This window comes from Camellia sinensis, chromosome 12, assembly GCF_055761805.1.
Source record: "Camellia sinensis isolate YWXY chromosome 12, ASM5576180v1, whole genome shotgun sequence".
Taxonomy (NCBI): Eukaryota; Viridiplantae; Streptophyta; class Magnoliopsida; order Ericales; family Theaceae; genus Camellia; species Camellia sinensis.
Genome location: NC_138972.1, coordinates 13,411,144 through 13,417,143, shown reverse-complemented (window position 1 = coordinate 13,417,143; position 6,000 = coordinate 13,411,144).

Sequence of the window (6,000 nt, the reverse complement as noted above, 5' to 3'; positions counted from 1 at the left end):
TGCCACTGTGCAGGAGAATCCGTATAGGTGTTCGAGTGTTCGAACCGTAATGCGCAAGAAATGGTACGGAAACCCCGTATTTACATATCTGCCACTGTGCAGAAGAATCCGTATTGGTGTTCGAGTGTTCGAACCGTAATGCGCAAGAAATGGTACGGAAACCCCGTATTTACATATCTGCCACTGTGCAGGAGAATCCGTATAGGTGTTCGAGTGTTCGAACCGTAATGCGCAAGAAATGGTATGTAAACCCCGTATTTACATATCTGCCACTGTGCAGGAGAATCCGTATAGGTGTTCGAGTGTTCGAACCGTAATGCGCAAGAAATGGTACGGAAACCCCGTATTTACATATCTGCCACTGTGCAGGAGAATCGGTATAGGTGTTCGAGTGTTCGAACCGTAATGCGCAAGAAATGGTACGGAAACCCCGTATTTACATATCTGCCACTGTGCAGGAGAATCCGTATAGGTGTTCGAGTGTTCGAACCGTAATGCGCAAGAAGTGGTACGGAAACCCCGTATTTACATGTCTGCCACTGTGCAGGAGAATCCGTATAGGTGTTCGAGTGTTCGAACCGTAATGCGCAAGAAATGGTACGGAAACCCCGTATTTACATATCTGCCACTGTGCAGGAGAATCCGTATAGGTGTTCGAGTGTTCGAACCGTAATGCGCAAGAAATGGTACGGAAACCCCGTATTTACATATCTGCCACTGTGCAGGAGAATCCGTATAGGTGTTCGAGTGTTCGAACCGTAATGCGCAAGAAATGGTACGGAAACCCCGTATTTACATATCTGCCACTGTGCAAGAGAATCCGTATTGGTGTTCTAGTGTTCCAACCGTAATGCGCAAGAAATGGTACGGAAACCCCGTATTTACATATCTGCCACTGTGCAGGAGAATCCGTATAGGTGTTCGAGTGTTCGAACCGTAATGCGCAAGAAATGGTACGGAAACCCCGTATTTACATATCTGCCACTGTGCAGGAGAATCCGTATAGGTGTTCGAGTGTTCGAACCGTAATGCGCAAGAAATGGTACGGAAACCCCGTATTTACATATCTGCCACTGTGCAGGAGAATCCGTATAGGTGTTCGAGTGTTCGAACCGTAATGCGCAAGAAATGGTACGGAAACCCCGTATTTACATATCTGCCACTGTGCAGAAGAATCCGTATTGGTGTTCGAGTGTTCGAACCGTAATGCGCAAGAAATGGTACGGAAACCCCGTATTTACATATCTGCCACTGTGCAGGAGAATCCGTATAGGTGTTCGAGTGTTCGAACCGTAATGCGCAAGAAATGGTATGTAAACCCCGTATTTACATATCTGCCACTGTGCAGGAGAATCCGTATAGGTGTTCGAGTGTTCGAACCGTAATGCGCAAGAAATGGTACGGAAACCCTGTATTTACATATCTGCCACTGTGCAGGAGAATCGGTATAGGTGTTCGAGTGTTCGAACCGTAATGCGCAAGAAATGGTACGGAAACCCCGTATTTACATATCTGCCACTGTGCAGGAGAATCCGTATAGGTGTTCGAGTGTTCGAACCGTAATGCGCAAGAAGTGGTACGGAAACCCCGTATTTACATGTCTGCCACTGTGCAGGAGAATCCGTATAGGTGTTCGAGTGTTCGAACCGTAATGCGCAAGAAATGGTACGGAAACCCCGTATTTACATATCTGCCACTGTGCAGGAGAATCCGTATAGGTGTTCGAGTGTTCGAACCGTAATGCGCAAGAAATGGTACGGAAACCCCGTATTTACATATCTGCCACTGTGCAGGAGAATCCGTATAGGTGTTCGAGTGTTCGAACCGTAATGCGCAAGAAATGGTACGGAAACCCCGTATTTACATATCTGCCACTGTGCAAGAGAATCCGTATTGGTGTTCTAGTGTTCCAACCGTAATGCGCAAGAAATGGTACGGAAACCCCGTATTTACATATCTGCCACTGTGCAGGAGAATCCGTATAGGTGTTCGAGTGTTCGAACCGTAATGCGCAAGAAATGGTACGGAAACCCCGTATTTACATATCTGCCACTGTGCAGGAGAATCCGTATAGGTGTTCGAGTGTTCGAACCGTAATGCGCAAGAAATGGTACGGAAACCCCGTATTTACATATCTGCCACTGTGCAGGAGAATCCGTATAGGTGTTCGAGTGTTCGAACCGTAATGCGCAAGAAATGGTACGGAAACCCCGTATTTACATATCTGCCACTGTGCAAGAGAATCCGTATAGGTGTTCGAGTGTTCGAACCGTAATGCGCAAGAAATGGTATGTAAACCCCGTATTTACATATCTGCCACTGTGCAGGAGAATCCGTATAGGTGTTCGAGTGTTCGAACCGTAATGCGCAAGAAATGGTACGGAAACCCCGTATTTACATATCTGCCACTGTGCAGGAGAATCGGTATAGGTGTTCGAGTGTTCGAACCGTAATGCGCAAGAAATGGTACGGAAACCCCGTATTTACATATCTGCCACTGTGCAGGAGAATCCGTATAGGTGTTCGAGTGTTCGAACCGTAATGCGCAAGAAGTGGTACGGAAACCCCGTATTTACATGTCTGCCACTGTGCAGGAGAATCCGTATAGGTGTTCGAGTGTTCGAACCGTAATGCGCAAGAAATGGTACGTAAACCCCGTATTTACATATCTGCCACTGTGCAGGAGAATCCGTATAGGTGTTCGAGTGTTCGAACCGTAATGCGCAAGAAATGGTACGGAAACCCCGTATTTACATATCTGCCACTGTGCAAGAGAATCCGTATTGGTGTTCTAGTGTTCCAACCGTAATGCGCAAGAAATGGTACGGAAACCCCGTATTTACATATCTGCCACTGTGCAGGAGAATCCGTATAGGTGTTCGAGTGTTCGAACCGTAATGCGCAAGAAATGGTACGGAAACCCCGTATTTACATATCTGCCACTGTGCAGGAGAATCCGTATAGGTGTTCGAGTGTTCGAACCGTAATGCGCAAGAAATGGTACGGAAACCCCGTATTTACATATCTTCCACTGTGCAGGAGAATCCGTATAGGTGTTCGAGTGTTCGAACCGTAATGCGCAAGAAATGGTACGGAAACCCCGTATTTACATATCTGCCACTGTGCAAGAGAATCCGTATTGGTGTTCTAGTGTTCCAACCGTAATGCGCAAGAAATGGTACGGAAACCCCGTATTTACATATCTGCCACTGTGCAGGAGAATCCGTATAGGTGTTCGAGTGTTCGAACCGTAATGCGCAAGAAATGGTACGGAAACCCCGTATTTACATATCTGCCACTGTGCAGGAGAATCCGTATAGGTGTTCGAGTGTTCGAACCGTAATGCGCAAGAAATGGTACGGAAACCCCGTATTTACATATCTGCCACTGTGCAGGAGAATCCGTATAGGTGTTCGAGTGTTCGAACCGTAATGCGCAAGAAATGGTACGGAAACCCCGTATTTACATATCTGCCACTGTGCAAGAGAATCCGTATAGGTGTTCGAGTGTTCGAACCGTAATGCGCAAGAAATGGTATGTAAACCCCGTATTTACATATCTGCCACTGTGCAGGAGAATCCGTATAGGTGTTCGAGTGTTCGAACCGTAATGCGCAAGAAATGGTACGGAAACCCCGTATTTACATATCTGCCACTGTGCAGGAGAATCGGTATAGGTGTTCGAGTGTTCGAACCGTAATGCGCAAGAAATGGTACGGAAACCCCGTATTTACATATCTGCCACTGTGCAAGAGAATCCGTATTGGTGTTCTAGTGTTCCAACCGTAATGCGCAAGAAATGGTACGGAAACCCCGTATTTACATATCTGCCACTGTGCAGGAGAATCCGTATAGGTGTTCGAGTGTTCGAACCGTAATGCGCAAGAAATGGTACGGAAACCCCGTATTTACATATCTGCCACTGTGCAGGAGAATCCGTATAGGTGTTCGAGTGTTCGAACCGTAATGCGCAAGAAATGGTACGGAAACCCCGTATTTACATATCTGCCACTATGCAGAAGAATCCGTATTGGTGTTCGAGTGTTCGAACCGTAATGCGCAAGAAATGGTACGGAAACCCCGTATTTACATATCTGCCACTGTGCAGGAGAATCCGTATACGTGTTCGAGTGTTCGAACCGTAATGCGCAAGAAATGGTATGTAAACCCCGTATTTACATATCTGCCACTGTGCAGGAGAATCCGTATAGGTGTTCGAGTGTTCGAACCGTAATGCGCAAGAAATGGTACGGAAACCCCGTATTTACATATCTGCCACTGTGCAGGAGAATCGGTATAGGTGTTCGAGTGTTCGAACCGTAATGCGCAAGAAATGGTACGGAAACCCCGTATTTACATATCTGCCACTGTGCAGGAGAATCCGTATAGGTGTTCGAGTGTTCGAACCGTAATGCGCAAGAAGTGGTACGGAAACCCCGTATTTACATGTCTGCCACTGTGCAGGAGAATCCGTATAGGTGTTCGAGTGTTCGAACCGTAATGCGCAAGAAATGGTACGGAAACCCCGTATTTACATATCTGCCACTGTGCAGGAGAATCCGTATAAGTGTTCGAGTGTTCGAACCGTAATGCGCAAGAAATGGTACGGAAACCCCGTATTTACATATCTGCCACTGTGCAAGAGAATCCGTATTGGTGTTCTAGTGTTCCAACCGTAATGCGCAAGAAATGGTACGGAAACCCCGTATTTACATATCTGCCACTGTGCAGGAGAATCCGTATAGGAGTTCGAGTGTTCGAACCGTAATGCGGAAGAAATGGTACGGAAACCCCGTATTTACATATCTGCCACTGTGCAGGAGAATCCGTATAGGTGTTCGAGTGTTCGAACCGTAATGCGCAAGAAATGGTACGGAAACCCCGTATTTACATATCTGCCACTGTGCAGGAGAATCCGTATAGGTGTTCGAGTGTTCGAACCGTAATGCGCAAGAAATGGTACGGAAACCCCGTATTTACATATCTGCCACTGTGCAAGAGAATCCGTATAGGTGTTCGAGTGTTCGAACCGTAATGCGCAAGAAATGGTATGTAAACCCCGTATTTACATATCTGCCACTGTGCAGGAGAATCCGTATAGGTGTTCGAGTGTTCGAACCGTAATGCGCAAGAAATGGTACGGAAACCCCGTATTTACATATCTGCCACTGTGCAGGAGAATCGGTATAGGTGTTCGAGTGTTCGAACCGTAATGCGCAAGAAATGGTACGGAAACCCCGTATTTACATATCTGCCACTGTGCAGGAGAATCGGTATAGGTGTTCGAGTGTTCGAACCGTAATGCGCAAGAAATGGTACGGAAACCCCGTATTTACATATCTGCCACTGTGCAGGAGAATCCGTATAGGTGTTCGAGTGTTCGAACCGTAATGCGCAAGAAATGGTACGGAAACCCCGTATTTACATATCTGCCACTGTGCAGAAGAATCCGTATTGGTGTTCGAGTGTTCGAACCGTAATGCGCAAGAAATGGTACGGAAACCCCGTATTTACATATCTGCCACTGTGCAGGAGAATCCGTATAGGTGTTCGAGTGTTCGAACCGTAATGCGCAAGAAATGGTATGTAAACCCCGTATTTACATATCTGCCACTGTGCAGGAGAATCCGTATAGGTGTTCGAGTGTTCGAACCGTAATGCGCAAGAAATGGTACGGAAACCCCGTATTTACATATCTGCCACTGTGCAGGAGAATCGGTATAGGTGTTCGAGTGTTCGAACCGTAATGCGCAAGAAATGGTACGGAAACCCCGTATTTACATATCTGCCACTGTGCAGGAGAATCCGTATAGGTGTTCGAGTGTTCGAACCGTAATGCGCAAGAAGTGGTACGGAAACCCCGTATTTACATGTCTGCCACTGTGCAGGAGAATCCGTATAGGTGTTCGAGTGTTCGAACCGTAATGCGCAAGAAATGGTACGGAAACCCCGTATTTACATATCTGCCACTGTGCAGGAGAATCCGTATAGGTGTTCGAGT